This window comes from Peromyscus californicus, unplaced genomic scaffold, assembly GCF_007827085.1.
Source record: "Peromyscus californicus insignis strain IS unplaced genomic scaffold, ASM782708v3 Scaffold_2__1_contigs__length_46816999, whole genome shotgun sequence".
In the NCBI taxonomy this organism is placed as follows: Eukaryota; Metazoa; Chordata; class Mammalia; order Rodentia; family Cricetidae; genus Peromyscus; species Peromyscus californicus.
In genome coordinates this window covers 35867940-35894845 of record NW_026294540.1, presented here as the reverse complement: position 1 = coordinate 35894845, position 26906 = coordinate 35867940, and the positions used below count along the sequence as shown (strand labels likewise).

The window sequence follows — 26906 nt, the reverse complement described above, 5'->3', positions numbered from 1 at the left end:
GAGGACCCAAAGAGGAAACTGGGAGAAGAAAGAGCAGATGCATAGGAGGAAGAGCAGAGACTTAAAAATATGTATGGTAGGTTGTCTCTCCCAAATATAAGATATTTATATGACACTATAAGGGGACTAAAGATTGATGAGGTGCAATACCCAAGTAAGGAAAGATCAGAATTAATTATGTGGGAGGTGCCATCAGGCTATAACAGATTCCATTCTCCAAAGGAGACCCACAGGGATAGAAACATCAAGACCTTCCTATCCTCAGCTGGCTCAGCCATGGCAGAGATTCTCAAGGCTTTTGTCTTGATCTGACAACCAGAGGTGGAACTTAACAGAGCCACCACTGAGATGTCATCAATGACAGCTTTAGTAGATGCATCATAACTCCTTTATTGAAAGGAGATCAGAGCAGCATGCTCTGTCAGCTACTCCTGTGCCCTGTACTAGTAACTGATCATTTTAAAGTGATGTCTTCCACATGATAAGAGATTATTTTGTTTTGTTTTGTGGAGGTGTTCGTTCTCTGGAGTGGGAGTTTGGTTGCTTGCTTGCTTTTTTGTTTTGTGGTACTCAGGATCCTAGAGACACCCTTGTATATGGTAAGTGTGTGCTCTATGACTAAGCTGCAGTCCAGTCTCCCTTATTTTCTTCTGAGACAGGGACTCCTGATGTATCTCAGGATAGCCTTGGACTCCTATTTTTTCTGCATCTGCCCCTCAAGTTCTAGGATTACAGTAGTGCAACATCACAGCCAATGTTGCACTGAGAACTTATACTGCCCCAGATATGTGCTGACAGGAGCTAACTCATTTGACCCTCACAAACATCCCATGAGACGTACATTTTAAGTAACTTTATAGGTAAAGAAACTGCCATTCATAAAGGGAAAATTGCTTCCCTAAAGTCACACAGCTAGTAACTGGGAGAACTAGGATTCAAACATGAATGACTACAGACTGAACCAAGCCCTCCTGCATGCTATGGACATGTCATCCCACTGACCTATACTTTTGGCCTCTGAACACTTTGATCACAATCCAAAACTGAGAAATATTTTTCACTTACTAATTTTCTTGACATATTATACATACAAAGCACCTACCACTGGGCGTGGGATATTGTGTTCAATAATTGTATTAGCTACTTTTTGTGGCCATGATAAAACACCATGCCCAAAAGCAACTTATGGAAGAGTGAATTTATTTTGACTTGCAATTCCAGAGTCCATAACGGTGGAGGAGACACGGCAGCAGGCTGCCAGAGCACAACGTTTAGAGATAATACCTTCAATGGAAATGTGAACAATTTGTAGAGAAAGCAAACCAGAAATGAGGGGAAGCTAAGAACTTCAAAGTAAGCCCAGTGACATACTTCCTCCCGCAAGGTTCCATGTCTTCAAACTGTGGCGCCAATTAGCTTTCAAACCACAACAATAAATTTTGATTATTGCTGAGGATGATGACTCACAGCTACAAGCCCATCAATGTGGAGGGTGACTTTGGAGAATGCAAATCCTTGTCCATCCTGGGCTTCACAGTGAGAATCTGACAGGAATGAAAGACAGAGAAAGGGGGGGGAGAGGGAAGAAAAGAGAAGGGAAGGATACTGTTTCCACACATTTAAAAGGAAAATGAAGACTTTAACTCAGTATAGCACAATATTAATCTGGGGTGGAAGAGCAAAGGTAAAGCCTTTTTCAGTATGAGCATGAGCTCAGGCCTTGAGTTTGAACACTAGAACAAGGAAACATGAAAACGGTATAAACTGAACCCCAGCCCTGTGTAATTAGGGTTACAGCTAGTAAAACTGGCTGTGCCCAGGGGGCAAAAAGTCTGTGTAAGGGATAAGGATTGGAATACCATGTTTTATATGAGTCCTTAAGAGACAAGAAAAAGGAGACACTAGGGGATGTGGAAATTAGAAAAGCTAAGAAGTCCCCTTTTCTGTTTTTCTTTCTTTGTTGTTGTTGTTGTTCTTCATTTTTCTAGTTTTTTTTTTTGTTCGTCTGCTTGTTTTTATTTTGAGACAAGGTGTCATGTCACCCAAGATGTCTTGTTAAGTGCTGTTGTCGAATACTATTTTAAGATGTGTTACATTTGTTTATGCTGTGGAACATTTGTTTAGTGATGCAAAGATTATTGCATTTTTTATGTTGCATTTGTTTAACTCTGTGAAGCTGTGTTACTCTGCCTGTCTAAAACATCTGATTGGTTTAATATAGAGCTTAACAGCCAATAGCAAGGCAGGAGAAAGGATAGGTGGGGCTAACAGGCAGAGAGAATAAATAGAAGAGGAAGGAATGAGAAAAGGAGAAGGGAAGGATGACATCAGGGCTAGCCAACCAGCTACAAAGCAATCAATCCACGGAGTAAGAAGTAAAGATGGGTATACAGAAATAGAGAAAGATAAAAGCCCAGAGGCAAAAGATAGATGGGATAATTTAAGAAAAGCTAGCTAGAAACAAGCCAAGCTAATGCTGAGCATTCATAAGAAAGATTAAGAATCTGTGTAATTTGTTTGGGAGCTGGGTGGTGGGCCCATTAAAGAGTAAAGAACAAAGAGTAATAAAACAACCAACAACAAAGTGCTATGTAGCTGATGATGGCTATGAACTCATGACTCCTGACTCTACTTCCCAAATACTGGGGTTATAACTCTGTGCAACTATTCCCACTCAAAAGTCTGCTTTTTAAAAAAGTTATACCATTACATTTCAAGATCTCAAGAGACCTGGGTGTGGAATCCAGAACAGGGGAATGGACAGAGAGTGGGCTAAGGGTTGAGCCAAGTTAGATAAAAATCCACAGGGAACAAAGGTGAGAGGACCGAAGGTCTACACTTTTCCCAGAGAACCTAGGATTCCTTAGGATGGGCTTTCTATTCCCCTACCCCTTTGAAGGATGGAGATGGAGGCACCTATGTGACCAGGAAGATCCTTGCAGAACAGGCAATAAACCCCCTCCCAGCAGATGTTTTTCTTTAAATCCAGGTTGCCAGTGTTCAGTTTCAAATAAAAAAACTAAGGCCAGTTACATTTAGTGTTGTGGCATAATATGTATTACATTGTGTCTTACTTCTCTGAAAAGTTTCCTAGTTTTCTGAATTACTAATATTTAGTGTTTTTTTATTCTGATGTGCACATTATCAGTAACCTTTGTTATATCTTAAGCTCTCAATTTTGTTCATCATTGTTCTTCTCTGTGTTCAGCATTCCTTTAAGAATTTTGTACAATGACAGCTTAGTATTTGTGCAGTGATTTATTTTAGGCTTACCATGTAAGGCTGTAAATTATTCTTTGATTTCTATTGGATAACACAGCTGACTACAACTATCTCACTTGGCAATTTTGTTTGTTTCAGGGCATGAAAAAAAAAGCCTATGCTTTCTGGTAGTAGAGTTTCAGCTTAAAAACCTATTGTGCTAATAGGTAACCACACACTTGCCTGTTACCACTTTCCTTATTCTGTGCTCTTGACATTTTAACTACTCATACAATGTCTTGAGAAAAGTCTTTTTGGTACAAAATCACATCAATTTGTGCATCTGAATGGCGGCTTCCATTGCTGGATGATGTGCCTTTTTGTTTTGTTTTGTTTTTAGTTGGTTTTGGGGGAGGACTAAAGTTGTGTGATTTTCTTCTACAAATTCATAGAATATGTTCTTGATGTTTGGAGTCTACTTCACATCCTCCTCTCTACCCCACAGACTCACAGGTGCCATCTCTCAATCATTCACAAGGGGGTCTTAACTGCTGTGTTCATGGGTATTCTTCTTCCTTCATGATCATCTTCCTGCAAGAATTCCTTATCTTCATTTCTTTATCTTCTTTCATCTACATCATCTACTCCATTGCTATTTTCTAATGAATGCTTTACTTATTGAGCTTTTTTCCTTTAAAGATTTCAAAAAACTGTATTTTGTTCCTATTTTATTATGAAGAAATTTTCTATTCATTTTGCATATTAACCTTAGAACCTCCTGTCCTCCCTCCTCCCACCCCCCAGCCTTCCCTTCCAACTCACCTCCCATCTCCACCTCCTCCAAGGAAAGGCCTCCCATGGGGAGTCAGCATAGCCTAGTACATTCAGGTGAGGCAGGTCCAAGACCCTTCCCCTGCACCAAGGTTGTGTAATATATCCCACCATAGGCACTGGGATCCAAAAATCCCACTCATGCACCAGGGTCAGACCCTGATCCCAGTGCCGGGGGGTCCCTTAAGCAAGTCAAGCTAAACAACTGTCTCTCCTATGCAGAGGGCCTAGTCCAGTCCTATGGAGGCTCCACAGCTATTGCTCCACAGTTCATGAGTTCCCACTAATTTTGCCTGGTCATCTCTGTACATTTCTCCATCGTGATCTTGATGTCCCTTGCTCATAGAATCCCTATTCTCTTCGACTAGACTCCTGGAGCTCAGCATGGTGCTTGGCTGTGGATCTCTGCATCTGCTTCCATCATTTAACGGATGAAGGCTCTGTGATGACAGTTAGGATATTTACCAATCTGATTACCAAAGAGGCCAGTTCAGGCACCCTCTCCACTACTGCTAGTAGTCTAAGGTTCGGTCATCCTGTGGATTCTGGAGAACTTCCCTAGCACACCAACCCCACATCTGACAGCAGGCTGATTTCAAAATATATGAAGAATTCAAGACACTAGATATCAAATACCGAACCATCCAATTAAAAAATGGGCAACAGTGTTAAACAGAGAATTCTCAACAGAAGAATCTCAAATGGTCAAAAAACACTTAAGGAATTGTTCAACATTATTAGTCATCAGGGAAATGAAAATCAAATTGACTCTGAGATACTATCTTACACCTGTCAGAATGGCTATGATCAAAAACACTGATGATAGCTTATGTTGGAGAGGATGTAGACCAAGGGGAACACTCCTCCACTGTTGGTGGGAGTGCAAACTTGTACAGCCACTTTGGAAATCTGTATGGCAGTTTCTCAGAAAATTGAAAATCAATCTTCCTCAAGACCCAGCTATACCACTCTTGGGCATATACCTAAGAAATGCTCAATCGTACCACAAGAACATATCTCAACTCTGTTCACAGCAGCATTATTCGTAATAACTAGAACCTGGAACCAACCTAGATGCCCCTCAACCAAACAATGGATAAAGAAAATGTGGCACATATACACAATGGAGTACTACTCAGCAGTGAAAAACAACATCATCAAATTTGCAGGCAAATGAATGGAACTAGAATCTATCATCCTGGGTGAGGTAACCCAGACTCAGAAGGACAAACATGGTATGTACTCACTCATAAGTGGATACTAGATGTAAAGCAAAGGATAACCAGTCTATAGTCCACAGCTCCAGAGAAGCTAGCTAACAAGGAGAACCCTAAGAGGAATGCATAGATTGCCCTGGGAAGGGAAAATAGATGAGATCTTCATGAGCAAACTGGGGGTGACAGGTGGCAATGGAGAGTAGGGGATGTGGGATGAGAACAAAAGGGAACAGGAGGTTTGAGCTGGAACAGGGATAGAGTAGGAGAGCAAGGAAAGAGATACCATGATAAATGAAGACATCATGGGAATAGGGAGAAACAGGGTGCTAGGGAAATTCCCAGGAATCTACAAGGATGACCCCACCTTAGACTACTAGCAATAGTCGAGAGGGTGTCTGAACTGGCCTACTCTGGTAATCAGATTGGTGAATACACTAACTGTCATCATAGAGCCTTCATCAAGTAACTGATGGAAGCAGATGCAGAGATTCATGGCCGAGCACCAGGCCAAGCCCCAGGAGTCCAATCACTGAGAGAGAGGAGGGATTCTATGAGTAAGTGACATGGAGATCATGATGGAAAAATGTACAGAGATGGTCAGCCAAACTAGTGAGAACTCATTAACTGTGTACCAACTGTGGAGCCCCCATGGGACTGGACTAGGCCCTCTGGATAGGCAAGATGGCTGTTTAGCTTGAACTGTTTTGGAGGGCCCCAGGCAGTGGAATCAGGATCTGTCTCTGGTACCTGAGCAGGCTATTTGGAGCCCAGTGCCTATGGTGGGACACCTTGTATAGCCTTGTTGCAGGGGAGATGGGCTTGGACCTACCTCAGTTGAATGTATCAGGCTCTTCTGACTCCCCATAGGAGACCTTGCCTTGCAGGAGGTGGGAATAGGGGGTGAGTTGGAGGGGAAGGTTGGAGGGCAGGAGGAGGGAGGAAGGAAGGAGGAAAGGGAGATCTGTAATGGGTATGTAAAATGAATAGAAAATTTCATACCTAAAGATTCTGATGAAATCCAGAGAACCATTAGGTCATACTTCAAAAACTTGTATTTCACAAAATTGGAAATTCTAAAATGAATAGACAACATTCTTGATAGGTATCAATAAAAAAATTAAATCAAGATCAGATAAACAATTTAAATAGACCTATAACCTGTAAGGAAATAGAAACAGTCATTAAATTCTCACAACTACAACAAAAAAGACCAGGGCCAGATGGTTCTAGTACAGAATTCTTTCAGAATTTTAATGAAGAGATAATACCAATAGTCCTCAAATTGTTCTAAACAATAGAAACAGAATGAATACTACCAAATTCTTGTTATGAGGTGACATTTACCCTCATACCAAACCAAACAAAGATGTAACAAAGAAAGAGAATTACAGATTAGTCTCCCCTATGAATATTGATGCAAAATACTCAGTAAAATACTAGCTAGCAGAATCTAAGAACATATCAAAGAATTATCCACTATGATCAAATAGGCTTCATCCCAGAGATACAGGGATGGTTCAATGTACAAAAATCTGTCAATGTAATCCACCATATAAACAAACTGAAAGAAAAAAAAAGCACATAATTATCTTACTCGATACTGAAAAAGCCTTTGAAAAAATCCAACATGCCTTCATGATAAATGTCCTGGAGAGAACAGGGATACACGGTGCATACCTAAACATAATAAAGGCAATATACAGCAAACCAACAGCCAACATTAAATTAAATGGAGAGAAAGTCTAAGTGATTCAGCTAAAATCAGTGCAAGCCAAGGATATCCACTCTCTCCATATCTAACCAATATAGTACTCAAGGTTCTAGCTAGAACAATAAAACAACAAAAGGAGATCAAGGAGATTCAAATTGGAAAGGAAGAAGTCAAACTTTCACTATTTGCAGATGATATGATAGTATACATAAGTTACCCCCAAAAAATTTACCAAGGAACTCCTATAGCTGATAAACACCTTCAGTAATGTGGCTGGATACAAGATTAACTCAATAAAATTAGTAGACCTCCTGTATATAAATGTTAAATGGGCTAAGAAAGAAATCAGAGAAACAACACCCTTTACAATAGCCACAAATAATGTAATATATCTTGGGGTAACTTTTACCAAACAAAGGAAAGACCTATATGACAAGGATTTTAACTCTTTGAAGAAAGAAATTGAAATAGATATCAGAAAATGGATAATCTCCTATATTCATTTATCAGTGAGATTAACATAGTAAAAATGGCAAACGTACCAAAAGCAATCTACAGATTCAATGCAACCCCCATCAAAATCTCAACACAATTCTTCACAGAACTGAAAAATGGAAAAACTTAAAACCCAGGATAGCCAAAACAATCCTGTACAATTCAGGAACTTCTGGAAGTATCACCATCCCTAACCTCAAGCTCTACTATAGAACTACAGTAATAAAAACGGTTTGGTTGGCATTAAAAACAGACAGGTGGATCAATGGAATCGAATCAAAGACTCCAGTATAAATCCACACACCCAAGATCACCTGATTTTTGACAAAGAAGCCAAAAATAAACAATGGAAAAAAGAGAATGTTCAACAGAAGTTGGTGGTATAACTGGATGTCAACATGTCAAAGACTGCAAATATCTCCATATCTATCATCAATCAGAAAACTCAAGTCCAAGTAGATCAAAGACCTCAACATAAATCCAGCTACACTGATCCTGATAGCAAAGAAAGTGGGATGTAGCTTTGAACGCATTGACGCAGAAGACCACTTCCTAGATATAACACCACCAGCACAGACACTGAGATCAACGATTAATAAATGGGACCTCCCAAAACTGAAAAGCTTCTATAAGGCAAAGGATATGGCAAATAAGACAAAAAGGCACCCTAGAGACTGGGAAAACATCTTCTCCAACCCCACATCTGACAGGAAACGGATTTCCAAAATACATATAAAAAATAACTTAAGAAACTAGACATCAAAATACCAAATAATCCCATTTAAAAATAGGTTCCAGATTTAAACAGAGAATTCTCAAAAGAAGAATCTCAAATGGCTGAGATACACTTAAAGAATTGCTCAACATCCTTAGCCATCGGGGAAATGCAAATCAAAATGACTCTGAGACACCATCTTATACCAGACAGAATGGCTAAGTACAAAAATGTTAATGACAGCCTATGTTGGAGAGGATGTGGAATAAGTGGGACACTACTCCACTGATGGTGGGAGTGCAAATTTGTACAACCATTTTGGAAATTAGTATGGCATTTTCTCAGAAAATTGGGAATCAATCTACCTCAAGACCCAGCAATACCACTCTTAGGCATACCCCCAAAGAATATTCAATCATACTACAAGGACACTTGCTCAACTATGTTCATAGCAGCATTATTTGTAATAGTCAGAACCTGGAAACAACTTAGTTGCCTCTCCACTGAAAAATGGATAAAGAAAATTTGGTACATCTACACAAAGAAGTATTAATCAGCAGTGAAAAATAATGGCATCATGAAATTTGCAGTCAAATGGATGTAATTAGAAAAAAAAATCATCCTTAGAGAAGTGACCCAGACACAGAAAGACAAACACGGAATGTGCTCACTCTTAAGTGGATATTACATGTAAAGCAAAGGATAACCAGGCTATGATCCTCAGCCCCTGAGAAGCTAGGTAACAAGGAGGACCCTAAGGGAGATGCATAGAACTCCCTGGAAAGAGAAAATAGATGAGATGTCCTAGGTAAACTGGGGGTGGGGTAGAGGGGCAGGGATGGGAACATGAAGGATCAGGATGGTCAATCAATTTGGGGGCAAGGTGTAGGGAGAGATTAATGAAAGAGATATCTTGATAAAAAGGGAGCATTATGGGTTTAGGGAGAACCTGGTGCTAGGGAAATTCCTAGGAAACCACAAGAATGACCCCAGCTAAGACTCCTAGCAGTAGTGGAGAGGGTGCCTGCACTGGCCTTGCTTGGTATTCAGATTGTTGATTATCCTAATTGTCACCATAGAGCCTTCATCCAGTAACAGATGGAAGCAGATGCAGAGATCCACAGCCAAGCACTGGGCTGAGCTCTGGGAGTCCAGTTGAAGAGAGGTAGGAGGGATTGTATGAGCAATGGTGGTGGGGAGGGAGGTCAAGATCATTCTGGGGAAACCCACAGAGACAGATCACCTGAGTTTGTGAGCTCACAGACTCTGGACCAACAGCTAGGGAGCTGGAATGGGATCAACCTAGGCCATCTGCATTTGGGTGACAGTTGTGTAGCTTGGTCTGTTTGTGGGGTCCCTAGCAGTGGGACCAGGTCCTGTCTCTGGCACATGAGCTGGCTCCTTGGAACCTGTTCCCTGTGGTGGGAATCAATGCCTTACCCAGTCTTGATTCATGGGAGAGGAGTTTGGTCCGGTCCTGCTTCAACATATTATGCTGTGCTTTGTTGACTCCCATGGGAGGCCTTATCCCTTCTAAATGGAGATGAAGGAGGAGTGGATGGGGGGGTGGTAGAAGGGAGGTGGGAGTGGGAATGGGAGGAGAGGATGGAGGGGAAACTGTGAGTGGTATGTAAAATACATAAATAAACAAATTAATTAATTAAAATATCAGACAACACATTTCCTTCAGAAATCATGAATCTCATAATAATGGTAATGAATGCTGGTTGAACTGGATGATCCAAATACATCCATACTTATCACCCCAAAAACTCAACTCCGAATGGATCATAAACATCAACAGAACACGAGATTCACTAAATCTGATAGAAGAAAAAGTGAGGGCATAGCCTTTAACTCAGTGGCACAAAAAGACTGAACATAACACTGTTAACACTAAGATCAAAATTTAATAAATATGGCCTCATGAAACTGAAAAGACTCTGAATAGCAATGGACATTATTATTTCGATAAAGCAGAAGCCTACAGAGTTAGAAAAGATTTTTACCAACTACACACTCATTGAGGACTAATATCCAAAATATATAAAACTCATAAAAGTGGAAATCAAGAGAACAAACATCCAGTTAAAAATGTTGTATATATCTAAACAGAGAATTCTCAAAAGAGGAAACTCAAGCAGTTGAGAAACACTTAAATATGTTCAACATCTGTTGAGAATTCTCTGTTTAGTTCTATAGCCCATTTCTTAATTGGACTGTTGGGCATTTTGATGTCTAATTTCTTGAATTCCTTATATATTCTGGATATCAGTCCTCTGTCAGATGTGGGGTTGGTGAAGATCTTTTCCCATTCTGTAGGCTGTCGCTTTGCCTTGTTGACCGTATCCTTTGCTCTACAAAAGCTTCTCAGTTTCAAGAGGTCCCATTGATTGATTGTTTCTCTCAGAGTCTGTACTACTGGTGTTCTATTTAGGAAGTGATCTCCTATGCCAATGCGTTCAAGACTACTTCCTACTTTCTCTTCTAGCAGGTTCAGAGTAGCTGGATTTATGTTGAGGTCCTTGATCCACTTGGACTTAAGTTTTGTGCACGGTGATAGATATGGATCTATTTGCAGCCTTCTACATGTTGATATCCAGTTTTGCCAGCACCATTTGTTGAAGATGCTTTCTTTTTTCCATTGTGCACTTTTGGCTTCTTTGTCAAAAATTATATGTTCATAGGTGTGCGGATTAATGTCAGGGTCTTCAATTCGATTCCATTGGTCCACATGTCGGTTTTTATGCCAGTACCAAGCTGTTTTTATTACTGTAGCTCTATAGTAGAGCTTGAAGTCAGGGATCGTGATGCCTCCAGAAGTTGTGTTATTGTACAGGATTCCTTTGGCTATCCTGGGTTTTTTGTTTTTCCATATGAAGTTGAGTATTATTCTTTCCAGGTCTGTGAAGAATTGTGTTGGTATTTTGATGGGGATTGCATTGAATCTGTAGATTGCTTTTGGTAAGATTGCCATTTTTACTATGTTAGTCCTGCCTATCCATGAACAAGGAATAGGAGACCATGGTAAATGAAGACCACGTGAGAATAGGAAGAAGCAAAGTGCTAGAGAGGCCCACAGAAATCCACAAAGATACCCACACAACAGACTGCTGGCAATGGTCGAGAGACAGCCCGAACTGACCTACTCTGGTGATGGGATGGCCAAACACCCTAATTGTTGTGCTAGAAACCTCATCCAACTACTGAGGGATCTGGATGCAGAGATCCATGACTAGGCCCCAGGTGCATCTCTGGGAGCCCAATTAGCGAGAATGAGGAGGGTTTATATGAGCGAGAATTGTTGAGACCAAGGTTGGATAAAGCACAGGGACAAATAGCCAAACGAATGGAAACACATGAACTATGAACCAATGGCTGAGGGGTCCCCACTGGATCAGGCCCTCTGAATGGGTGAGACAGTTGATTGGCTTGATCTGTTTGGGAGGCATCCAGGCAGTGGGACTGGGTCCTGTGCTCATTGCATGAGTTGGCTGTTTGAAACCTGGGGCCTATGCAGGATTGTTTGGCTCGGCCTGGGAGGAGGGGACTGGACCTACCTGGACTGAGTCTACCAGGTTGATCTCAGTCTGTGGGGAAGGCTTTGCCCTGGAGGAGGTGGGAATTGGGGGGGGGTGGGCTGGGGAGAAGGTGAGGGGGGTGGGAAGGGGGAGAACAAGGGAATCCGTGGCTGATATGTAGAACTGAATTGTATTGCAAAAAAAAAAAAAAAACTTTCAAAACTTTTGCTTAACATTGGTATACTAAGTCAAAGAAAGGTTAGTTCTCTGATCCAATACTACAGCACTAAGTGCAAGTATAGCTAGCATTGAAGTTTCCACACTCTAGCCCCAGATACAATCTTCACCCAAGACCACACAGGGTAAGTGGGAGAACAGCATCTCAGCCTAGACCTTCTGTATCCATAGTGTCACCAACGTGGCCTGCTTCATAGGGAGAAAGTGATAATTTTTAGAAAGCTCATTGATGAGGGTGATGGTGATAAGAAGGAACATTCCTTCTGCTCTCCAGGCACCAAATGATAAAACCTTCTGTCAATTCTGTAGCAAAGGAGATAATTATTCCCAGCATCTCTTTCCAGACCAGGCAACCACTAACATGTTTCTAGCATTTCACAGACTATCCTGAGTTATTTTTCCAACTCTTTAAAAAGTTCCTGATGAAAACAGACTCTTTCCCATAGGAGCAATCAATTGCAGAAGTTCCTCAGGTAATGATGGAACTGCACAGAGCCTGCCAACACTGGTTGGACTAAGGTGAATCTTTGTTCCCCTAGCCTATCAGCTCAACCTCTAGGCTTTGGGTCCAGGGGCACAACCCCTGGGACCCACACCACTGCCCATGGCAGACCTAGTCTCAGGCCAGCAGGCAGGTCTCCTGCAAGCAGGCCAGACTACCACCATCCCCCAACCCACCCTCCAAACCCACCAACACTCCAAGACCACAGCTTCTCCCTGAGACAGAGCCCACCAGAGCCCATAGGACTAAGAGGACCAACAGCTCTGACTGGAGGAAGAGAGGCCCCCTCAGACACTGACACTACTTAGACCAAGTGGAGGAAGAAACAGGCAGATGCTGGTGCAAAAATACAATCAGAAACATAAAAACAAATATGGTACCACCAAAACCTAGTGGTTGTACATCAGCAAGAACTGAACATCCCAATGCAGAAGAAGCAGAAGAAATCAACCTTAAAAATTACTTTAACAAGATGATAGAGGCCTTCAAAGAGAAAATGAAAAATTCCCTTAAAGAAATTGAGGAAAGGACAAACAAAAATTTGAAAGAAATTGAAAATTCCTTAAAGAAAGCCAAAAAACAAAGAAAAAGCAATTAAACAGGTGAAGGAAACAGTTTAAGATTTAAAAACTGAAATAATGACAATAAAGAAGACACAAATTGAAGGAATGTTGGAAATTGAAAATCTGAGTAAATGAACAGGAACTACAGATACAAGCATAACCAACAGAATGCAAGAGATGGAAAAGAGAATTTCTGGCATTGAAGATATGATAAATGAAATAGATTTGTCAGTCAAAGAAAATATTAAAGCCAACAAGTCATAACACAAAATGTATAGGTAATCTGGGACACTATGAGAAGACCAAACCTAAGAATAATAGGGATAAAAGAAGGATAAGAATACCAGCACAGAAAATATATTCAACAAAATCACAGAAAAAACCTTTCCCAACCTAAAGAAGGTAATGCCTATGAAGATACAAGAAGCTTACAGAACATCAAATAGACTTGATCCAAAGAAAGTCCCCTCGCAATATAATAATCAAACCACTAAATATACAGAATAAACAAAAAATATTAAGAGTTGCAAAGTAAAAAAGCCAAGTAACATTCAAAGGCAGATCCATTAGAATAACACCTGACTTCTCAATGGAGTCTCTGAAAGCCAGAAGGTCCTGGACAGACATTATGCAGACACTAAGAACCATGGATGCCAACCCAGACTACTATACCCAGCAAAACTCTTAATCTCCACAGAGGGAGTAAATAAAATATTCCAAGATAAAACTGAACTTTCAATACCTTTCCACAAATCCAGCCCTACAGAAAGCACTAGAAGGGAAAATCCAACCTAAGGGAGTCAGATACACCCACGAAAACACAGGCAAGAGATAGTTACACACCAACAAATACCAAAGAAGGGAAACACACAACACTACCACCAAAAAATTACAGGAATTAACAATCACTGGTCACCAATACCCTTTAATATAAATGGATTCAATTTACTTCTAAAAAGACACAGGCTAACAGAAGGATACAAAACAGAATTTGTCCTTCGGCTGCATACAAGAAACACAATTAAACTTCAAAGACAGACACTACCTCAGAGCAAAAGGCCGGGAAAAGACATTCCAACCAAATGGACTCAAGCTAGCTGGTGTAGTTATCCTAATATCTAATAGACTTCAAACTAAAATCAACTGAAAGAGGTTGGGAATGACATTACATATGCATCACAAGAAAAATCCATCAAGATGAAGTCTCACTTCTGAACATTTATGTCCAAATGCAAGGGCATACACATTTGTAAAACAAACATTACTAAAGTTTAAACCAAATATCAAACCCCACACGCTAGGAGTGGGAGACTTCCACACCTCACTCTTAACAATGGACAGATCTGCCAGACAGAAACTTAACAGAAAAATAAGGGAACTGACAGATGCTATGTCTCAAATGGACTTAGTTGGTATCTAAAGAATAATCCACCCTAACACAAAAGAATATACATTCTTCTCAGCACACCATGGAACCTTCTTTAAAATAGACCAGATACTTGGTCACAAATCAAATCTCAATAGATACAAAAAATTGAATAACCTCCTGTATTCTATCAAACTACCATGGCTTAAAGTTAGAGTTCAACAACAACAAAATTACAGAAAGCCTACAATCTCATGGAAACTGAAAAATGCTCAACTAAATCACCAACGGGTTAAGGAAGAAATAAAGAAAGAAATTGAAAACTTCCTAAAGACCAATGAAAATGAATGTCCTACATACCCAGATTTTGGGACAGTATGAAAGTAGTGCTAAGAGGAAAATTCATAGTACCAAATGCCCACATAAAGAAGTTGGAGATATGTCACAGTAGTGACTTAACAGCACACCTGAAAGCTCTAGGAGAAGAAGCAAAGTCACCCAGGAGAAAAGATGCCAGGAATACATCAAATTGAAGAGCTGACAACAATAAAAAGGAAAAAAAGAGAACAATACAAAGAATCAATAAAACAAAGAATTGGTTCTTTGAGAAAACCAACAAGATAGACAAGTCCTTATCCAGACTAACGAAAAGGCAGAGAGAGAGCATCCAAATTAGCAAAATCAGAAATGAAAAGGGAGACATAACAACAGACAACGAGGAAATCCAGAGAATGATCAGGTCATACTTCAAAAAACTGTACTCCACAAAATTGTAAAATTTAAAAGAAATGGACAATTTTCTGGGTAGGTACCACATACCTAAGTTAAATCAAGACCAGATAAACTATGTAAATAGACCAATATACCCTAAGGAAATAGAAACAGTCATCAAAAGTCTCCTAACCAAAAAAAAGTCCAGGACCAGATAGTTTCAATGCAGAATTATACCAGATCTTCAAAGAAAAGCTAATACCAATACTCTTTAAATTGTTCCACACAATGGAAACAGAAGGAATATTACCAAACTCCTTTTATGAGGCTACAGTTACTCTGCTACCCAAACCAAACAAAGATGCAACAAAGAAAGAGAATTACAGACCAATCTCCCTCATGAACACTGATGCAAAACCACTCAATAAAATATTGGCAAAAGGACTCCAAGAACACATCAAAACAATTATCCACCTTGATCAAGCAGGCTTCATCCCAGAGATGCAAGGTTGGTTCAACATACAAAAGTCCTTCAATGTAATACACAATATAAACAAACTGAAAGAAAAAAACCACTTGATCATTGTATTAGATGCTGAAAAGGCCTTTGACAAAATCCAACAACCCTTCATGATAAGGACTTGGAGAGATCAGGAATACAGGTAACATACCTAAACATAATAAAGGCAATTTATAGCAAGCCAACAGCCATAATCAAATTAAATGTAGAGAAACTCAAAGCACTTACACTAAAATCAGGAACAAGACAAGGATGTCCACTCTCCTCATATTTATTCAATATAGTACTTGAAGTTCTAGCTAGGAGATTAAAGGGATAAAAATTGGAAAGGAAGAAGACAAACTGTCACTATTTGCAGATGACATGATAGTATACATAAATGACCCCAAAAATTCGACCAAGGAACACTTACAACTGATAAACACCTTCAGTAATGTGGCAGGATACAAGACTATCTCAAAAGTATCAGTATCTCTCGTGTATATATACAAATGACAAATGGGATGAGGAAAAAAAATCAGAGAAACATCACCCTTTACAATAGCCACAAATAATATAAAATACCTTGGGGTAACTATAACTAAGTAAGTGAAGGACCTGTATGAAAAGAACTTTAAGTCCCTGAAGAAAGAATTTGAAGAAGATATAAAAATGGAAAGATCTCCCATGCTCAAGGATAGGTATAATTAACATAGTAAAAATGGCAATCTTACCAAAAGCAATGTACAGATTCAATGCAATCCCCATCAAAATCCCAACACAATCCTTCACAGACCTGGAAAGAACAATACTCAACTTCATATGGAAAAACAAAAAAAACCCAGGATAACTAAAAGAATCCTGTACAATAAATCAACCTCTGTAGGCGTAATGATCCCTGACTTCAAGCTGTACTATAATAAAGCTACAGAAATAAAAACAGCTTGATACGGGCATAAAAACTGACATGTGGACCAATGGAATCAAATTGAAGACCCTGACATTAATCTACACACGTATGAACACTTAATTTTTGACAAAATTCAAAACTATACAGTTGAAAAAAGAAAACATCTTCAACAAATGGTGCTGGTATAACTGGATATCAACATGTAGAAGACTGCAAATAGATCCATATCAATCTCCATGTACAAAACTCAAGCCCAAGTGGACCAAAGACCTCAACATAAATCCAGTTACTCTGAATCTCACAGAAGATAAAGAAGGAAATAGCCTTGAATGCATTGACACAGGAGGCCACTTCCTAAATTGAACACCAGTAGCACAGACACTGAGAACAACAATTATTAAATGGGATCTCCTGAAACTGAGAAGCTTTTATAAGGCAAACGACACGGTCAATAAGACAAAAGGACAGCCTAGAGAATGGGAAAAGATCTTCATCAATCCCACATCTGACAGAGGGCTTATCTCCAAAATATATAAAGAATTTAAGACACTAGACATCCAAAATACCAAACAATCCAATTAAAAAATGGGCTGCAGAAGCAAACAGAGAATTCTCAAGAGAAGAATCACAAATGGCCAAAAGACATTTAAGGAATTGCTCAACATCCTTAGTCATCTGGGAACTGCAAATCAAAACACTGAGATACCAACTTACATCGCTCATCATGGCTAAAATAAATACACTGATAACAAATTTTGTTGGAGAGCATGTGAAGCAAGGGGAATACTTCTCCATTTTTTTGTGGGAGTGCAAACTTGTACAGACACTTTGAAAAACAGTATGGTGGTTTCTCAAAAATGGGGAGTCTATCTACATCAGGACACAGCATTATAACTCTTGGGTATATACCTAAGGAAAGCTCTATCATACTACAAGGACACGTGCTCAACTATGTCATAGCAGCATTGATCATAATACCAGAACCTGGAAACAAGCTAGGTGCCCTTCAACTGAAGAATGGATAAAGAAAATATGGTCCATATACACAATAGAATACTACTCAGCATGAAAAAAGTGACATCATGAAATTTGCAGGAAAATGGATGGAACTAGAAAATATCATCCTTACTGAAGTAACCCAGACTCAGAAGGATAAACATGGTATGTACTCATTTGTAAGTAGATAATAGATGAAAGGCAAAGGATAATCAGACTACAACCCACAGCTCCAAAGGGGCTTTCTAACAAGGAGAATCCCCAGAGGAACACATTGACTGTCCTCAGAAGGGAAAATTAATGAGATCTTCATGAGTAGACTGGGGGTGAGGGGATGCAATTGAGGGTAGGGGATGGGGAATGAGAATATAAGGGAATGGGATGGTCGAGCAGAAATAGGGATGAAGTGGAAGAGCAACAAAAAGTATACTATGACAGAGGGAGACATCATGAGGATATGGAGAAACTGGGTGCTAGGGAAGTTCCCAGAAATCCACAAGGATGACTCCACCTGAGACTACTAACAGTAGTGGAGGGGGTGCCTGAACTAGGTACCCTGGTAATCAGATTAGTGAATACCCTAACTGTCATCATAGATCCTTCATCCAGTAACTGATTGAAGTAAATCCAGAGATCCACAGCCAAGCTCCAGGAGTCCAGGCAAAGAGAGAAAAAGGGTTCTATGAGCAAGGGGCATCAAGATCATGATGGATAAACAAAGACAACTAAATCAAACTAGTAGGAACTCATGAACTGTGGACCAATAGCTATGGAGCCTCCATGGGATTGGACTAGGACCCCTGCATAGGCAAGACAGTTATGTAGCTTGATCTGCTTAAGGAGGCCCCTGGCAGCGGGGTCAGGATCTATCTCTAGGGCATGAGTGGGCTTTTTGGAGTGTTTTGGTGTGCATGGTGAGACATCTTACCCAACCTTGGTGTAAGAAGAGGGGCTTGGACCTGCCTCAACTGAGTCTATCAGGCTCTGATGACTCCTCACGAGAGACCTTGTCTTGAAGGAGGTGAGAATGGGAGGGAGGAAAGCTGAGGATGGGAGAAGAAAGGGATGGGGATTTGTGGTTGGTATGTAAAATGAATAGAAATTTTCTTAATAATACAAAATTATAAGAAAAAGATGGGACTGCATGAGCCCTTTTTGCATCCATGCTGGGGTACTGGCATGCTTGATCTTATGTCACAATCCCCATGAGTTCATGTGTGTAACTGCACTCTGTTTCTCTGCAAACAACTGTTCTCTCTGGCTCAACAATCCTTCTATCCCCTCTTCCTTGATGATCTTTTAGTCTTAGGGATTTGTAGTAATATAAAATTGTAGAGTCCTAAAGTACTACCCAAGCTCCAATACATGGTCTCATACCCATGGGCACACAGTCAGGCCTATATGGAATCAGTGGCTATTAAACAACAACAACAAAACACATGAAATGTGGAGGAAAGCATTATGGAGGATATAGTAGAAGAACTGGAGGTGAGGGAATGGGGTGAGGATTTGTTCAAAACACTTTATATAGTATGTATGAACATTAAACAAAAAAGAAAGTACAGGGGCTAGACAAATAGTTATTGGTTAAGAGACTATTCTGCTCTTGCAAAGGGCACAGTGTTTGGTTCCTAATATACACATTAGGTGGCTTATGACTGTCTGTAACTGCAGTTTCAGGGAGATTCATCACCTCTGGTTTCTGTGGGCACCTGCATACATGTGCATGTACCTACACATAAACACATGAGCACAATATTTAAAATAATAAAAAAATCTTTTTATAAATTGAAAAGTTAAAAAAAGAGTTCCATACATTACATCTGTGGGATAAGTAGTGCTGGTACTATTTTTCATTCTTACTTTAAGGATGTGAAAACAGACACATTGGAAGAAGCTTTTGCAAATGATAAAGCCATTAAACCAAGAAACAGGGAGAGTACTTATAAATCTGAATTCTAACAGGGAAAAACTTGCTTAATATCAGGGGTCAGAAGAGTAACTCTCTGAGGCACCAGAGTTTTCTAGGACACGTTTACTTGCACTCTGCCCAAGTACTCCCACACTCATTAAAAGTTACTACAAACAGAATGTGTTCACAGGTCCAACAATTTCACCATGTAGCCTTTACAAGAGTGTAGGTTAACTGAGCTCATGAACTCATGTAGGGAAGGTATTACAAATAACTCTGATGTGTTACAACAGAGCCATTTCATCACCAGGAAATCAGAGGAAGAAAACAAGATAACAGGAGAAACAAATATTACAAAAAATTCCTCCCAAAATTATCCATTCCCCAAAATGACCTCCAATCAGAATGGATTAGATGAAATACCAAAGACCTCAAATGAATGATTATATGTATTGCCAACAAAATTAAAGAAGAAAATTAACCCCACAATAAATCACATGATGACACAAAGAAACAGTTAAATGAAAAGGAGAAAGTGAATTAAACAAACGTGAAAGAGGAATTCAGTGAAGATCATACTGAAATGCTTGAAGGGAACACATTCAGTGTAACAAAGGGCTTTGTGGAAAGGCTTGCCAATAAAATGTATCAGGGCAGACTTTGAGCTTGAAGACAAGATAGCAAAATTAGAACATTCCAATGAGTAGAGAGATGGACTGGGCTTTTACCCATGTGGGTGCTGGGAAGCAAACCAGGGTCCTCTGAAAAAGCAGCAAATGCTCTTAACTTCTGAACCATCCTTCCAGTGCCCCTCCCTTTCTCCCTTAATTTTGAGACAGAGTGGCATTATGTATCCCTCACTTGCCTGGAATTCACTATGTTGATCAATATAGCCTCAAACTTACAGAGCTTGCTTCTGCCTCCCAAGTGTTGGGATTAAAGGTATGCACTAACACTCCAGAGAGGGGCAAAATTCTCAAGGGGAAAAATTTAATCCAGAAAAGTTTGGGATTGAGCATTTCAACTTTTGAAACACACTAGGAAACTAGATTATTATAACAAACACAGAATTTTTTCAGTCATGATAAAGAAAGAAAAGAAAACATTCTATAAAAATGATATCAAATCCACTAAGCTACAACTACATAAGATTCTGGAAGGTACCCTTCACATTGAAGAGAAATGTAAATACATCCATTAGGTCACTGGCAAGAATAAATAAACTATACATGAGTGAAAGTTAAGCAAGAGAGGAGCAGGATAACACCAAACAAAATCCAAAAAAGAATTACACAACTTTCAACAACAACTATTATTATTATTATTTTCAATTGCCCCATCTTGGACTAATCAGGGGCTGCAAAGATTGCTCAATGTTTAAGAGCAATGGCTTCTTTTCCAGTGAACTCAGGTTCCATTTCCAGGATGCACATGGTAGCTCACAACCATCTGTAACTCCATTTCCAGGAGTTTCAATACTCTTTCTGTGCTCCATGGACATCAGAAGTGCAAGTGGTATATAGATGTACATGCAGGTATAACACCCACTCATATAAAATACAAGCATATAAAATTAAAAATTAAACACACATACTTATAAAAATGGATGCAAAGGCAGGAATAAGGCAAGGGAGAATGATGCATAGTGTACTTTCCAGGTGTTTCTGAAAACTTGAGTTCAGATATTGAGACCCCAGAATGCTAGGTGGGCTTGATAGCCCATCAACAATTCAACAACATAGAAAGTGGAGACTGGGCAAATTCAGGGCAAATTAGCCTGCACAAGCAAGTTCTCAGTTCAACTGATAGACTCTACCTCAGTGAATAAAGTGAAGAATGATGGATGGAATTTTCTGATGCCAACCTTGGGCATACAAATGAATGCCAACTTATATGCACATGCACCTCTCCCCACAAGCAACACAAACACATGTGAACAACACACACACACACACACACACACACACACACACACACACACACACACACACACACACATCTTCCCAATAATGGGTATAGAAACAATCTTGCATCAAAGAAAAGTGTCTTGTCTTAAAAGACAGGCACTCCCTTAGAATGAAAGGACTGAAAAAAAAAAACGTTTCTCTCTGAGGAAATGGAGCTAAAAATAAGCAGACATCACTGTTTCAATTGATGACAGTTTTGGTCCTTGAGGAATGAAAACGTGGCTTGGCGATTAAGAGTGAGCACTTGCATTTTGCCTACAGGGGACATGGGTTGAGTTTTTAGAACATAAGTGCTAATAAATCTTTATTATAAATAACATGTATACTCAGGGGTTAAGAGTACTAGCTGCTCTTGCAGAGAACCTGGGTTCAATTACTAGCACCCACATGGAGGCACACACTCATCTGTAACTCCAAGTTCTTTAGGCAATACATGCATGTGGTGCACAGACATAAATGCAGATAAAACACCCATACACATGAAATAAAAATAAAGAAATAAATGTAAAAAAATATGAAAACTTGTGGTATGTTGGGAACACAGTCTAAGAAGGCTGTTTATGCTTCTAAGTGCCTAAATTTAGAAGTCACAGAGGCCTCAAATAAATGGCTTAATGATACAACTTATAGCACTGGAAAAAACATAACAAACACCAAATCAGTAGGAAAAATACAAAGAAAAAGAGAAATAGGTGGAAGGTAAAAGTTAATGAAATATAATTGGGGAAAAACAATACCAAGAATCAATGAACATCCAGTTCTTTGAATGGAAAATCATCATCAATAAACCCTTAGACAAAGCCACCAAAGGAAAGTGAAAATGCCCAAGGTGATAAACTAGACATGACATCATGAAGATCCAGGAACATAAAATCCAGATCATTATAAAGAAAATCTGAAAACCGTTATTTCATTAAATTCAAAATTTTAGAAAAGAAGTATTGTGGTGGTATTGTGTTCCCCAAAATATTGTGCACACTAATAAACTTATCTGGGGTCAGAGACAGAATAGCCACAATATTAAACATAGAGGATAGGCAGTGGTAGCACACACCTTTAATCCTAGCATTCCAGAGGCAGAAATCCATGTGTTCAAGGATACAGCCAACCATGGTGACTCACGCCTTTAATCCCAGAAAGAGAGCCTTTAATCCCAGGGAGTGATGGCAAAAACAGAAAGATATATAAGGCGTGGAAACCAGAAACTAGAAACATTTGGCTGGTTAAGCATTTGACTGTTAAGCTTCTAGCAGCAGTTCAGCTGAGATTCATTCAGATGAGGACTCAGAGGCTTCCAGTCTGAGGAAACAGAATCAGCTGAGGAATTGGCAAGGTGAGGTGGCTGTGGCTTTTTCTGCTTCTCTGATCTTTCAGAGTTCACCCCAATAACTGGCCTCAGGTTTGATTTTATTAATAAGTACCATTAATATTCATGCTACAAGGTATGGATTTCTAGAAACATTTATATACCATAATGAAAGCAGTAATTAGAGCAGATCAGAAACAAGAAGAGGTAATATTGAAAGAGCATTTTTTTTAAATCTCCTTACATAAAAAATGAGAGTATAAATGGAGTGGTTCCCTGGTGAATTTTACAAGATCCTCAAAATATATGATATCCTTGTATATCATATATTTGCATTATGATTCACAACACTACCAAAATTAAAGTTATGAAGTAGCAAGGAAAATAACTTTATGGTTAATGGTCTCCACAACATGAGGAACTGTATTGAAGGACGGCAGTATACGAAAGATTGAGAACCTCTGTCTTGAAGAGAATGTTTCAAATAGTACTTCCTGAGTCTTCTTCCAGAAATGGATGTATGAACTCATAGGAAATTGTTACACAGCACACTTGTAGCTGCAGGGATTCAGTCAATAGTCTGAGGTTCCCTGTTTCTTGAGAATAAGGGGGACATGGTGAGGCTGGTGATTAGCTCTTTCTCCCTGGAAGATGAATTATCCCAGAAGAAGGAAGGCAGCTAGAAGAGGAGCCTGGCAGTGCATTTATGGTGAAGCAGGAATTGAGTGAACAGTAGGGCAACTCCTGGACGTTTTTGAGAATCGAGACTGAAAACCTATATTCTTACAGTCACTGAAATGCTAGCATATTGGGGAGACTCTGGATATACAGACTGCAAGAGAGCATGGTTCAAAGCAGAAGTTGCAACTAGAGTCCTCCAAATGTCATAAACTTGACCCTGCACAACATATGGACACACTAGATCTGATTGTTCTCCAAGTAATGGATATTCTGTGGTCCTTTCTCTTCCAGATCAACTTTTTTGGTGACAGCTGCATATGAGATAAGACAAAGAATCAGGGAAAATATCAGACATTGGAAGAGACAGGAGCCCTTCATCCAGGAATTTGCTTAAATTCTCTCTCTATTTGAGAGTCAATAATTCCAGTACAATTAACTATCGCCTAAGACCTTTCTCCTTTCCCAGTTATTAACTAACAGTTTAATAATTTCACTAGAAATGCCACTTACAATAAAAGACATGTTGTAAACGCCTTCTTGCTCATCTTTCTACATTAACCATCCATCCTTGTTATCCCATCCAAAGCACTTCCACCATACACTCAAACTTATAGGAGAGAAAATGTAGGCTGAGGAGATTGCTCAGTGGGTAAGGCACTTGCTATGTTTGAAGTACAGAGGTAGATATAGACACAAATCCTGGGGTCTTCTTGATCATCTGGTGTGATATTTTATTTGTGCTGAAATGTGATATTTTATTTGTACGTTAATAAATAAAGTTTGCCTGGAGATCAGAGGTAATAGCCAGCCATTAACATAAAAGTCAGGCAGTGGTAGCACATGCCCTTAATCCGATTACATGGTAGGCAGGGTCTCTATGTGTTCAAGGAAACAGCCAAGTGCCTTTAATTCCAGTACCAAACATAGAGACCTGGAGGTCTGTACAGACAGGCAGTGACAAGGAAGTGAGGTAGTTGGACTAGGAGCCAATGAGAGGGCAGAACAGCAAAGCAATAAAAGCTTGGCTAGACAGGAATTAGTTCTCTTAGAAATCTACAGGAGTGTGGTGAGTTAAGGTTAGCTGGTGGCTCTATTTCCCTGGTCTCTAAGGCTTTCACCCCTATATTTGGTTCTGTGTTTCTTATTTAATAAGACCGTTTAGAAATTTGTCTACAATCTAGTCCTGCCTAAATGATAAAGTCCAGGTTCACTAAGAGACCTTTTCTTAAAAATTCATGAGAGAAATAGTGGAAGATACTGGACGCTAATAGCCTGGCTTTTACACATGCACACACAAGTGAATATACAAAATATGTACCTGCATCCACATCCCCCACCCTCTATATGAGGCAGGGAGAGTACCTCTATCTCAAAGCTGTTATTGAAAATTTAGTGACATGTAAACCAAGACAAGAGAAATACATGTCTCTGCAAGCTGGCTAGCAAAAGTGAAGCAAATTTTAATAGGCTGTTGTGCAGAAAGGGACATCAGCATAAAGAAAAAGAAAAATGGCTGCCATAATGATGTGTCACAAGACAGTGGATTCATTTATTTATATATTTACGTATTTGATTTTTTGAGACAGAATTTCTCCATGTAAAGATCCAGCTGTCCTAGAACATACTTTGTAGACCAGGCTGCCCTCGAACTCACAGAGATCTGCCTGCCTCTACTTCCTAAGTGCTGGCATTAAAGATGTTGGCCACCACTGCCTGGCAAGACATCAGTTTTTTAAGTCATGAGGAATTTTTAAATTTTTTTTTAAACTTTTTAAGATCATGAGGAATTCTTTTTCTCTTTTTCCCATAGGCTTACACTTGACAGAGTCACAGTCTTTGTATTTTCCTTGCATAATCCCATTACCAAATGCTCTATCCTATTGGTTCAGGATGCCAATTTTATCATATATATATTAGGGAACTTGAGAATGTCTCATTTTTGCTCCTGGGTCCAGTCACCTAGCAGACTGCCTAAAACTTTTCAACACTCAGAATTCTGAAACCAGCATGTGTTAAACTCCCAACTGTGACAGAAAGAGACTAACTGCCCTGCGATGCATTAAGTGCACCTCATACTGAAAAGTCGCCATAATGGTTCATTTTCCTGTTGATCAAGACACCGAAAACTTCAGACACAGGACTAGGAATATTTGAGCTGAATTAGCCTAAAACTCTCCTCCCTGAGATCTAGCTTTCACAGTATCAGAAGGTGCCTTGCAAGATGCCAAGAGAGGGAAACAACTAAGAGTCCTACATAGCTGTGATGCTTATGAACCACAACATAATCAGCATGGCAAAATATTCCAAGGGTACAATAGTGATATTCGTGTCTTTGTGGTAACCAACAGCTGTCTAAGTGGACTCAAGTCCTGCTTCACAGGAAGGAAATCATGTCTAGTACTGGAATCCTAGGCATTTACCCATGGCTAGTGAGGTCATGAGTCTTAGAGGAGAACGTACTGTGGTCACGTCACTAGAGCAACATATTTCCTAACTGCTTCTAAAACATATCCTTATACTAAGAGATTAGTGTAGGTATCACCCCACATCAAAGAAGGTACTCTTTGCAACAAACTGAGATGATTATAGAAAACTACAACTAGTCAAAATGCAGATATTAATTGATTGTGAGGTGCCCAGTCCTAATGGAGACATCTACAACATAACTTCTGCACTTCTGGTTCACAGAACCAAGAAATCTATTGTAAGATTTGTGTCTCCTAGAAATGATTGGAAAGTTATTTCCACTAGAAACCACAACAGTATGGCTACCTAAACAAGATGTAAACCATGGTAATATCCATAGACATATTAACATGAAAAGGGGCAATTTTGCAGAACCCCTCCCATAAATAAAAAAACTAGAGGTAATTAATGACTGGTGAGGAGGAATAATTAGTTTATTCCAGGGATTTGTTCCATAATTGGCTATTCAATGCAAAGTAATCAGCCCTTAAATCATACACACCCAGGCCACACTAAATGGACTCAGGTAGCTGTATTTATATATATATATATATATATATATATATATATATATATATATATATATATATATATATATATATATAATAAAGTAAAAGAAGCCATCAACTTGAGAGAGTGAGAAGTGGAAATTGGAGAAAAGATGTAATTAAATTTCAACTAAAATATAAAAATTATAAAGAATTATTTGGAATCTCATTCATTCTCTGGAAAGGCTTCTACTTAACATTTAAGGTTTCACTTTATCCTGAAGCAGAGGAGAGCCTCTGATAATATTTGATAATATTTTTTTTCTCAAGACACTTTCTATCCTGGAATTCACTTTGTAGAGCAGCCTGATGTCAATTTCAGAGAACCAACTGCCTCTGCCTCCTGAGTGCTGGGATTAAAGGTGTGTGCCACTACCCACCCAGATTTTTTTAATGTGCATTGATAATATCATCTTTGTTTGAATATAAGACAGTCTTCATTTCACATTGTGATACTTGAACATGAGAGTTTTCATCTATAATCTAGTGATAGACTTTGTCTCATCCAAAAATCACCATTAAAGTTATAACATACCCTTTGATTGATGGCA

At 39.3% G+C, this 26906-nt stretch overlaps 1 long non-coding RNA gene across 3 annotated transcripts; it reads left to right on the top strand.

Annotated features, from left to right (window-relative positions):
- The first annotated feature begins 4876 nt into the window (after nucleotides 1-4876).
- Nucleotides 4877-23874, top strand: LOC128120399 (uncharacterized). Of its 3 annotated transcripts, none has more exons than XR_008221861.1 (3): nucleotides 4877-5267; nucleotides 9250-9335; nucleotides 23633-23874. It is a non-coding gene; the product is annotated as an uncharacterized LOC128120399 (long non-coding RNA). The 3 variants fall into 3 exon arrangements; XR_008221862.1 differs by lacking the exon at nucleotides 4877-5267 and adding an exon at nucleotides 5289-5803; XR_008221860.1 differs by lacking the exon at nucleotides 4877-5267 and having other exon boundaries at nucleotides 7508-9335.
- Nucleotides 23875-26906: the final 3032 nt, after the last annotated feature.